The 12,144-nt window shown below is 43.5% G+C and overlaps 1 protein-coding gene across 6 annotated transcripts in view; it reads left to right on the top strand.

Annotated features, from left to right (window-relative positions):
- Positions 1-12,144, top strand: part of ANKRD44 (ankyrin repeat domain 44) — a 189,974-nt gene that overhangs the window by 81,491 nt on the left and 96,339 nt on the right. The window lies entirely within an intron of this gene.

The raw sequence follows: 12,144 nt of genomic DNA, 5'->3' as shown, positions 1-12,144 counted from the left end.
TTCCCCAAATTGGTGCCCTCCAGATGCTTTGGACTACATCCCATCATCCCCAGCCATGCTGATCGGGAATGGTGGAAGGTCTAGTTTAACATGTCTGGAGGGCACCAGGTTGGGGAAGGCTTGTAAAGGTGGCACTTTGAGGCAGTAATGATGGGGAACCCATGGTTCTCCAGATGTTGTAGGTCTCCAACTCCCATCAGCACCTTCCAGCATGGCCAGTGGTCAGGGGTGATGAGTGTTGTAATCCAACAACCTTTGGAGAGCCACAGGTTCCCCATCCTTGTTCTGTGCAGATGCAGTGTCCTTCCAAGTGGTGCTGGAAATATTCAGCATGGAAATTGCTTTAGCCACAGGGCTCTGCCATCACGGCTGAGAGTTGAAAATCTAGATGCCACATACAGTGGTGCAGCTAGGTAATTTTAGAAACTGGACTTAATGGTCTTGGGGGTGTTGTCTTTAGACAGCCGTTTTGTATTACTTCCGTTGTGAAGCACACAACTAACATTTCTCCCTTCCCTCAACCACCATCCATGCTTTACAACTGCTTCTACATTCCACCAAACATTTGTACTGGTACAGATCAGATAAGTTGTGCAATGTAGAAATGCAACACGAGCAGAATAGCTATGTTTCCTGTGCCAGGGGTATTAGAAACATTTCTAGCTTGTCAAAACCTTTGCCCAAAACTTAAGGACTCAAGGACATGTGTGAAACCTTGTGCCAATTAGTAGTGGTATTAAGTATATGCTTTTAGAGTATAAAAAATGTTGAAGTGTTGTAGTGTTTTCCTGGCCGTGTACATTTTTTAAAGCCTGATTTTAAAAAAAAACAACTCTTCTTTTTTGCATTATACCATTCAAATGAGATTATTTTAAAACCTTAGTGACAACAGCACTCTTGTCAGCTTTATAAGAATATCCAGCTGTTGCTACTTCAATAAATGGACTTGGAAGGACATGAAGTAATAGCAGAAGGGAAATTCGAAAAGCTTAGGAATAGAATATAACAACTGTGGAGCTGGTGGGGCACCAAGAATGTGCAGTGCTCATTAACGGCTCTGGATTCAGACACATCCTAGCAAATTAAATGTGTGGCCATCAGTTATTACTCACTACTCAAATGATCAAATATTCAAAATTATAAACAGAAAGCTGATCTTTAAAGCTGAAACACATTCATTTACATTATAAACATTATTTTAATTAGTGCAAGTAATCTAATTAGAAAAACAAAGCATCCCAGGAGACACATCCCAATCCAAGCCTACCAGCAGGAACACCTGCAAAAGTTTTGAAGCAAATCAATTACAGCTATGGAGAAAATAACCTATATAACAATTTACCAAAACCTATAAACTGCACAGGCAAATCAGAGTGGGCTTTTAGAAAACAATTGCTAGTTATAGGCTTATTTGTTTGGTTATTCTTAAATTTCTATGCCATGCTTCATAACAAATCTCAGAGCAGATTATAAATAAAATGTAACAATACAAAACACAAGCACTAATAAAACCATAGTATAAGACTCTAAGGAGTCATCAGAACCAAGCAGCAGCAAGATAATGCAGACAGAAGACTCGAGGGGCTCATCAAAAAGACCCAAAGGCCTGAGTGAAGAGGTTTGTCATAAGTAACCAACAAAATAAAGCTACTGAAAATGGCCTGATGTACCCCCAAAGGCAGGGAGTTCAATAACAAGGGTACCACAACCGAGAAGGCCCTCATTTGGATCACTGCTCCCTGGGTATTGCCCATAGGAAGGACTCAGAGGAGGGTCTCACATAGTGGAAGGGGCGCTCCAACAAATATCTGGGCTCCAAGCTATTGGTCATCAATACCTTGAAGTAGGCTCAGAAGGAAATAGGCAGCCAGTGCAGATCACAGAGAACAGATGTAATATAACTCCGGCTTTGTATGTTGGTCAATTGAACAGCAGCATTTGGCACCAGTTGAAGCCTCTGATCTGTCTTCAAGGTCAGCTCTGTGTGGAGGCATTGCAGAATCCATTTCCTGGGTTCTTGTAATATTTTCCCACATTTGATTTTTTACCTTTTGAAAGTGCAGTGCAAATATTAAAGGGCATGTTACCTATATAAATTGCATGGCTAGCCTGCAGTTGGGAGCTGGTAACAATTTGGGTTGTTGGGGTGGAGGGCAGAGCAGTTAACTGCAGGTGGAGTCAACAGGGGCAGGGGTCACAGTAGGTGGAGTAATTCCAAGATCATGAGTACAAAGCAGAGGGTTGAGGGGTGTCTCTGACTCATAGAACAAGTGTGGGGGTCTTTTGAACCTTCATTTTTCTGCTGTAGTAGCAACCCATTGCAAAGGAATGGCAAAATGAGGCAGGTGAATTCGAGAGCATGAATGCAAAACAGACTGAAAAATATAGGAGGGGGGAGAAAACATGGGGGGAAAATAGGAAAAACCAGCAAGGGGTTGGGGGCTCATGGTGCACCCCATGATCATTCCTGTGCCCCCAGGAAATCAGCTGAAAAAATAGAGAAAAAATAAAACTGTAAATTATGTTCTTATAAGGGCCCGCTGTGCAGACGCAGGAAGAATTAAAAAAAAAATACCAAGGACATCACCTGGCTGGGGCATCTTCCATGAATGCTCTATTCAGAAACAAATACCTGGGTCCTGATTGGCTCCTGGGGAGCCAGTTAGAACCAAATTTGGATATCTAGCAGAGTGGTCCTGCTGGATATTCTGCCTGCTGCCTTCAAATGAATGTGAGAGACTGAGTGCCTGAGTCTGAGTCACAGGGTGAGGTCACATTACACAGGCAGGCATAGAAGAAGGAAGGAGGAGACAGAGAGCAGGCATGCCCGACCACAAATCAGCCGAGCCCCAGCCACAGCCAGCATTAACAGCGGTCCGTCAGGAGGAGAGAAGACTAGAGATCTGCACTTCTTAGCAAGTGACTTGGTCTCTCTGGGGGACAAGAATCAGGAATTTGTTGGAGAGAGAACTGAGGAGGCGGGGGGAGGGGTTTGCCCTGCCCACCCAAAGCAATGGGCCACTCCTACTAGCCTGCACTATTTGGCTGTTCTAAGGCAGGGATGGGGAAAGCGTAGCCCATCAGCCCTAGCCCGCAAAGCCAACGGTGAGGGATGATAGAAGTTTCAGTCCAAAAAACATCTGGAGGGCCACATGTTTCCCATCCCTGTTCAACAGAGCCAGCCTAAGACATTTTGATGCCAAAAGTAGAACAGCAAATGGCATCTCTCCCTCTGCCCCCCCAAGTCAAGGCACATAATGTCCAAGGCCAGGGAAGTTCTTTTGGCATCTGAGGCAGAAAATCACTTCCCTGACAGTAAAAGATACAATGATAATAAAATCAGTGGATAACAATTTGCTACCCTTTCATGACACCCCAAATCAGTTGCTTGAGGCAGCCACCTCACTCTTTCTAATGGTAGGGCTTTTGGCTGCTTTTTTTTATCCTGGGCGTGATTTGCAGTTTGCTTGTAAGGGTTGGTTCAGGTGATGGCTGCATCATGGAGATTAGACTTGGAGAGCCATTGCTCTGCCCACATCTGGAGGATGGCCAACCCAAATGGTGAACCTGCTGGGGAAAATCCTCACGTGTGACCCCTTTTCACCATGAGCGTACTGAAATCCAGGATGCATGAAAAAGGGGCAGCCCGTCACATGCTACGTGATTTGTGAACTGGCGCGTAGCTCTTGGGCTGTTGTTGCACTGTTACTATTTTGTTCACCTATTGGATTCAGACTGTTGGGGGTGGGGTTTCTAAGGGCTGGGGTAAACTCTGGAGCACCCTGCATCCATTTACATGAGACCAGAATCTAAATATTCAGCACAATAACTCTGTCTCTGTGCTCTTCTGCATAGCACCTAACAGCGGACAGTTGGCACTATAAGTGCATGATGATAGTAGCAAAACAATTCTGTGGCCAGATCAGGAGTTGATCTGATTCTCTGACCAGAGAATATTCTGAAGGCCTATGACAGAGGGCCAAAAACAGTACTTTAAATCTGGGTCCAGCGGCCACGTCTTTTTCCATTTTTACTCTAGAGTAGGTACAGGACCCCTGATTTCAGACTGGGAGCCTTGTGTGGTGGTGGGGAGTAGGTAGGTGGCTTTAAAAAGGGACCCCTGCACCTACTCTAGAGTAAAAATGAACAAAAGACATAGCTGGTAGACACAGTTTCAAAGTAATTGTTTTGGCCCTCTGTTCTACTGCTGAAGATAAACAAGTCTGGTTCGCAGCCAATCTTTAACCATGCTTTAGGCAGCCAGACATAAGGCTCAACCATGGTTATATTTGCATAGGGCCAATACTGTTTTCAGGGTTAATCAAATTTATTTCCAACTTTGTAAAATCTCTTTGCTAGGCTTGGCAGCAATTTCAGGTTTGGTTCAAGGCTTTGGAAATGTGGTTTCCTTGTGAATTCAGTCAACACTTGTTCTCTCTCTCTCTCTCTCTCTCTCGTGTGTGCGTGCGTGCACGTGCACGTGCATTGTTATAAGCCATCCCAGTGGTCTCTGGTTTAATCTGCTTTACTTCTCCAAAATAATGCATAAATGGGGTGTTAGTTTTAAGGTGGATAATATTATTTGACAATGTCAATATTTGTAGTCTGAAACCAGGCCTTTGATTAAACTTCACAGTGTTTGCTCATGAATGGCTTTGTGGAGAGGAAGTGGAGCTGCTGGTGTTTCCATTGTTGGTTTATAATATACATGAGAGAGTCCACTGGTTAGTAAAACCATCCTTATTAGAGAGCTGGTGAATTGCTGTGGCTGAGAGCATGAGTGACTAAGCCCCTGGTTCATATCTCAGCATCACATCTTGACTGTGTCTTAAAACATGGGTTGCTAGAATGCAGTAAAATAACAAGAGGGGAGGTTCACATGGATCCTAAACTGGCTACTATTTATCTTTAGTGGCCTTAATGAAGATTTACCAGACAAAGAAATGCCGACTTTTACGATGGTGGCGTTTTGTCAACTAATAGCAAAGAATTGGAAAGAATCTACAGATCTATCAATAACTGTGTGGTATAACTTTCTTTGGAATAGTGTGTTGGCTGAAAAACTAAACAGATACAAAAAGAATCTTGACACCTTCCATACAATCTGGTATAAATGTACTGACTTTATTAACAAACAAGGTTCCCAAAGAAAGCTACCAGCATGTCCTGGACAGATATGGAAAGATACATTTAGATAATTACAGTTGAATCTTAAACCTCTGATGAACTTCTGTGGATTAATATAAGGTTATTAATGTATTGAAACTCCTGTGATTCCTGTTAACTGTAATTGGATTTTCTGTGTAACGTTTGTGTTTTGTTAGTTGAAAAAGTTGTAATATTTTAATATACTCATTAATTACATTGAAAGCATATGATTAACACAATAAAATAATTATTAAAAAGCAACAACATGGGTTGCCACCAGACACCTATAAAGCGTAAGGCAGAATGAGTGCAAGTAGAGAAGCAGGCGGAAGAGGGCTGAATCCTTTCTCCACCCGTTGGTTTTCTGCACAATGTAGTTACTTTAATTACTTGGGGTGGGGGGTGGGGGACAACTCACTGGTCCCATGTTCAATCTTTGGCATCTCCTATTAAAAGAAGACCAAGCACTAGTTGATAATAAAAGGTTGTATCCAATGTTAGTCTATTATTTATTTGATTTGTACCCCGCCTTTCTAACAAGACAGATGGCACTCAATGCGGTTAACTTGTCCCATTCATTTCAGTGGGTCTACTCTAAGTATGACTGGTGCTGGATGCAACCCAAAGACCTCTGCCCGAAAACTTGTAGAGCTGTTGCCAATCAGAGAAGTCAACACTGGGCTAGATGGACTGATATAAAGCAGTTTTCTGTGTCCCTATGCACATTTTGCTCCCCCAGGATAACGGAGGGGGAAGAAATGGAGAAGAAATAAGCTCTCTCCTCTTGACTTCTCCTTTTCTGCATGAAATTGCCCCAAACCCATCACTGCATAAGTGGTCAGCAATGACCCACATTCTAGCCGCTTTTCTTAGCGTCCACTTGCCTCCCCACTCTTTCACTTCTGGGATGATAATACTGACCTACCTTCCAAGGTTGTTTGTAAGAATTTATTGGGATAACAAATATGAAGTGCTGTGGGCACCATAAAAGCAAAGTGTTCTTGTGCTCTGTAATATTGCTGAAGTTGGAAGACGTTTCCAGTTTTCAAACAGATACTTTAGACAAACAGTTCATCGCCCTGCTCCAAACTGTGTGTGCGTGTCTGTGCATGCAGAAAACAAAGAAGAAATTCCTTTAAAAAACAAGTTAATTTTAACACAAGAAAGATGCCATTGGGTATCTGTTCAGCAATGCAGTGAGACATCTCTAATTAGGAACATCAGTAGAGCCTTTCTGGATCGGACCAGAGGTCCATCTATTGAAGTCCAATATTCTTCAGCAGCAGCCAGCCAAAGGCCTCTGGGAAGTCTAGAATCAGGGCAGGAAAAAGATCTCTCCCTCTCTTATTTTTCATCTGCAGCTGCTACTCAGAGGAACACTGCCTCTGAACCTTTTCTAATCCCTTTTGCACAAGCAGTCTGCTTGCATGCACAGTGTAATACGTGAGCAGGGAACCTTTAGATCTGAGACACAACCACTGTGTTAATTCAGCGCCAAAGGGAACTGAAGTTTGCTGCAGCTGAAATCTGTGAGTGCTCATTTTTAACTGAAATTTCTAAGTTCTCACTGAATGTGTGAGAGGAAACATACAACAGAATGTACTGCATAAATTGGCCCTCAATCTCCATACGAAGTTATTTCCCAGGAGGTTGTTGGAGCGGAAGACAGGAACCCCTTTCAGACATTCATAAAGATTAAAATGCCACCTTGACCTTTGCAGGGTTCCCAATCATGTAGGGAGAGCTCTATGTGCGTATGAGTGTACCCATGGTGGCTCTCTACACATGTTTTAAAGGGGAGGGGGGATCCTGCTGGTGCAATGCCACACCTTTCAGATGTTGGGCAGGTCCGCGTGTGGCCCCTATCACTGGCGACCGCGATATAGCGCTTCCAGGGGTAAGCCCCGAGGTGAGTGAAAATGCTTGTTTCTGGAAGGGCCAGATCGCGCCCCTTCCAAAAATGAGTGTTTCTGCACGTTTCAGGACTTGCCCTGGGAAGCGCTACATTGTGGCTGCCAGTAGTAGGGACCTCATACACTGGGACCGACGGGCTAGCCGTGCACAGAAAGCCCCCCTTGGATCCTGCCTGTTCAGTTTAGCCCTTTTGAACATATGAAAAGATCTAGGAACTTGATGTCTTCCCATTTAGAAACTCTAGTGCCCCCTAGTGTGTGGGGCTGTTGCTTAAGGGCACAATCCTATGCATGTTTAGACAGAAAAAAGTCCTACAACTCCTACAACTGGCTGAGGCATGCTGGAAGTTGTAGGACTTTTTTTCTGTCTAAACATTAATAGGACTGCACCCTAAACTAGATAAATGTGCCTACAGCATGTGTGGGTTATATTTGCCCACTGCCATAGATGTTTAACAAAGATGCCTTCATTTCTTTTTCTTTCTTTCTTTAAAGAGTTATTTAGATAAGTATTTAAAAGCGTAAGGGACAGAAGTGAACAGTATTACTTTAAACCTAATCCTATAAAATGAATTTACCTCTTTACTAGCATCTGTGTCTTCTTGGTTCCAGCAGAACTTCTGTGCATGGAGAATCTATGTGGGGTTGCAGCCTGAATGATTCACCTTTCCTGATGAGCAAAAATATATACGACACAATCATGTTTTATGAGGTCTTGTGCAAAACCAGGGATTGGGGCTGGGATTGATCCCATATTTTTTGTGTATCTTTTCTGGCTGCTTTCCCCTTCTAAACCTCTGAAGTATCATTATTCACGCAACACATTGGCAGCTCGTACCCCCTTGGAATGGCCCAAGGTTATGACTCGTAAATTTCTTTGCTGTAGTGATCTGCTGGATGAGAAGGAAGCCACTCTCTATCAAACTAAGAATAGGATCTCGCTTTTGCTCATTTCATTGAAAAAACAAAAACAAAAAAATGGCCTACATTTTTGACAATGTTTTACTGCTGCATGTGACCAGCATAAACAGCAGACAGCATAACTCTCTCACTCTTTTGTAATTTTTTTTTTTAATTTAAAGGAGTGTAAGGAAGATTTACTGCCAATAGCAATATTGTTGGCAAGACTAGACGCTGCAAAAAGAATTGGCCCATTGAATTTCATACAAGGCTCAGGAGAGAGATTCGGTGAAATATGCTCATAGTTAGACTTGTGGCATATGAACTGGTGGCAGTGCAAATAAACATAGCAACTAATGAATAAAGCATATGTCCTGTGCATTGAGACCTACCAAAAATGGGCCTCTAGGTTACCATTAAAACAGAAATTATTCAGAGGTAATGTAGAAGACCTGCAGTCTGATGTGTAAAAATGGCACTGTGAAACTGAAGTCAGTATGGCTGTATCGTTTTTTGCTGTCTGAGGATTTAGCATTGCCTGGTTAGACTGAAATGATGGGCAGGGGTGGGAAAAGGATGTTTAAAGTCCTGTGTGTATTTATGGTGAAGTGGTAGAACACATGTTTTTCATGCAGAAGATCCCAAGTTCAATCCCTGACATTCTATTTAAAAGGACCAGAGGGAGAAACTAGGCGTTACTTTAATCGCATGTCTAGCAGCCACATCTCAATTTTTAAAAAGTGTAATACCAGGCGTGGGGGAAGGGGGCTGATATTAATTGGGACTGCAGTGTGCAGAGAAGGGAGGATTAACCCTTCCCTCCCCAGCTGCAGTCCTAACACACACCCTGCCACCGCCATGCCACAATTGGCATTAGGAAAATAGTTCCCGTTGGTGCCAAAGGGAGCCTTATTCTAATAATAATTGCGGCACCCTCCCCCCCTTCATTGGAATTATGGCTGAGGAGAAAAGGTTAAACATCCCCTCCTTATGTGCTATAGTCCTGATTAAAACTGACAAACACCCCCGCACTTGGTATTATTATTATTTTTTTAAATTCCAGGCATAGCTGCTACTCATACGGTTTTTTAAAAGGTAGCTCCACCCTCAATTAGCAAAGTCTTAGGCAAAGACATTGGAGAGCTGCTGCAAGTCAGCACTGGTCTAGGTTAGGGGTGGGTAGAAGGTAGTTCTCCAGAAGTTTTGGACTTCAGCTTGCAGCATTCCTGACCGTTGACGATGCTGGAAGAGGCTTCTGGGAGTTGAAGTCCAAAACATCTGGAGATGTACCTTCTGCCCACCCCGGTAGATGACCCATTACTTGACTTAGTAAAATGCAGCTTCATGTATTCATTTCATTTTTATCTTCTTGTTTTGCATAAGCTATGAGAAACATGGGGAAGTAGTAGCTTTGTTATGACAGTATTATAGTGATGTGCACGTACATTTTAAAAAACCTCTTAAAGACATGTATACAATATGAATATCACCACCATTTACTACATACACCCAGTGATATGTAGCCATGTTGCCTCAGTGGCCCTCCAGATGTTTTGGTGTACCACTCCCATGATCTCTCACCATTGGCTATTCTGGCTAGGGGCGATGGGAGTTGTGGCTTTCCCAAACCACATGCCTTAGTTTATGGACAGAGAACCTCTGGGGTCCCCATTTGGCCCCCGAGCAGCTGGCCCATTCATCAAGGATAAGAGATTTTCCCTGCTTCCCCCCAGTGTGCTGCATTTAGGTTTTTAAAAGCCTCCATTGGTGCCAGCGATCCTGCGCTGCCTCAGTGTGAGTGCATGCGCATTGGGTGAGGGGCCAGGGGCCGCACATGTATGTGCACACATGTGTCTGTGACCTTGTCCATGTGGGTCTGTGTGCGCGCACACATGTGTGTTCCCAGCCAACACGAGATGTGGGCCTCAGGACAAAGGTTGTGCAACCCCTTCCTTAAAGGATGACTAGTCCTTTAAAACTGCAAGATGGAGAACCTACGCCACGTGTGCAGCCTGTTTAGTGCTGGCCTGAGTTAAATTTGCGAATGGGTGATCAGCACTGTGTCAGTGCTGCCCTGGGCTTTCCAAAACCATTGCTAGGGTTTGTTTTTTCTCGACTCTGCAGCATAGAGACTGCCTAGAGTCTCACTCAGGCAGTGCTGTCAGGACTCTGAACATCTTTTAAGTGGCATGGCAGGAGGTGCTTGGACTGTATGTTCACCCACTCTTGCAGATCAGCTGCCCCAGCCCTAGCTCCGCCTCTCTGATGCAGAGGCCAGCTCTGTTAGCTAGGAGGAGTGCTTGTAAGAGTGCCATGATGTGTGAGGCAGCAAGTCCTAATATCAGGTTCAAGGGACTCTTTCGTTTTTGGGTTCTGATTTATGTATTTTTAAAGAAAAGATTGTAACTAACTAGAATGGCTATTTGGGGGGAATTCTTCATTGGTTTTTTTGAATAATTGCTTTAAAAGTACATGTAGATTAAACCAGACATACAGATTGTTCCCCTCCGTTAGTTAAATAGAACCATGCAAAGCTTGCAGAGGAAGAGGATGTGGAAACCGAAATATGATAAAGCTGATAACACAGTTGCTTATTCCTCTACTGTGGTTTACTGCTCTGCTGCTGTTATGGTTGTGTTTCTTTTTTTTTTTTGGCAGCTGTAGTGGATCAGCAACTACCAAGGAGAAATGGCTTCCTGATTTTTGCTACCTTATTATTTTTTCTGAGGACATATCCAAATGATCAGTGAACACATGCCCAAATCACATTTTAACCTTGGAAGGGAGTCCTTCAAATTTCTATTATAAAAAAATGCACGCTATCCAGCCTACACATTATGGTGTGAGGGGCCGGGGTGACAACAAGGAGGCTTCTTCCCTCTCCTGTTCAATTTTTACTACAAAATAACATTTGGCTTTGGGGAAGAAAAGCATACAGTGACCTGGTTCACACATAATGCTAACCCACGGTTTGTTGTCCTACCCAGGGTTTGTCTGGCAGATGATCGAACAAACCACGGTTCATTTTCTCAATCGCTGAGTTGTTTCCTTCCTTCCTCCTTTGCCCACTCCCTCCCTGTATGCCAAATGCCTTTGTGATACTGTAGTGCAGGCATGTAGTGCAGCTGGCGGCTTCTTCTTCTTCTTCTTCTTCTTCTTCTTCTTCTTCTTCTTCTTCTTCTTCTACCATTCTTGCTTGCCAGCTCTGTAGCCTGGCAAAACAACCCATGAACAACCCATAGTTCTGGGTTCACATGTAATGACAACGCATGGTTTAAACAACCCAGAGTTCCCAACCCAACAACAAACCATGGGTTCTCTTTCTGGGTGGCTTGTAGTTAATCAACCATGGTTTCTTAGGTTAGGTAAGCTGGATTGCACATTATGACTACCCAGAATTCAACAACCCATGGGTTAAATAAGCATTATGTGCGAAACAGGTCAGGGATTATGAAAACAGTAAATATTCGCAGAATGGTAGGGATTTTCTTTGGGGAGCAGGGAATAGTGTTGCTGGTGGCTAAGTGCTTTTTAAAAAGGGTTAGATGTACATTCTCACGCTGGAGTTGTAGAACAAGGATGTGCTCAGCCTCTTAATGCATTAGGCAATAAACCTAATAAAGTGACAAGGAGATACGGAGGTTTGGATTGAAATACTTGCCCCATCCCTGTCTATTGCCCACCTACTGAAATCCAGGTATTAGTCTCGAGAACAAACCACCATCATAGAGATTTTTTGTGTGTGTGCAAAAATGGAAAGCTGCATGTAATTTTTCTAAAATCAATCAATAAAGAGCTCCACTCAAGAGAGGTACATCTCTGTGCAGGAATGGGTGTCTACATAACGGGAGATGCAGGAGCACCACTGGCATCAGTGCAGGCATTCATGTTGCCTACAGTTCAGGTTTGGAAGTTTCTCTTGCAGCATTCCAAGCAAACAGTGGCTACTGAAACCTCTCCTGCTTGCCGTGGGACTTAAACTGCTGTGATTGGTGAGCTTGCTTTCTGGATGCCCTTGAAAGCGTTCAACTTCAGTGAGGGCTTGCAGGTTTCCCATTCCTGGTCCTAACAGATCTTTCCAACTTGCTTATCTTTTCCGCTCAGCTCTCCAGATTTTATCAAGAATCACCAAAGACAAATTAGTCTTGGTCTCAGCCATGCTGAGACAAATGCAAAAAATTCA

This window comes from Heloderma suspectum, chromosome 1, assembly GCF_057233095.1.
Source record: "Heloderma suspectum isolate Gila_16-S chromosome 1, 16-S_ref, whole genome shotgun sequence".
In the NCBI taxonomy this organism is placed as follows: Eukaryota; Metazoa; Chordata; class Lepidosauria; order Squamata; family Helodermatidae; genus Heloderma; species Heloderma suspectum.
Note: the sequence above shows the minus strand (reverse complement) of the source record. Positions and strands in the feature narration are given on the sequence as shown.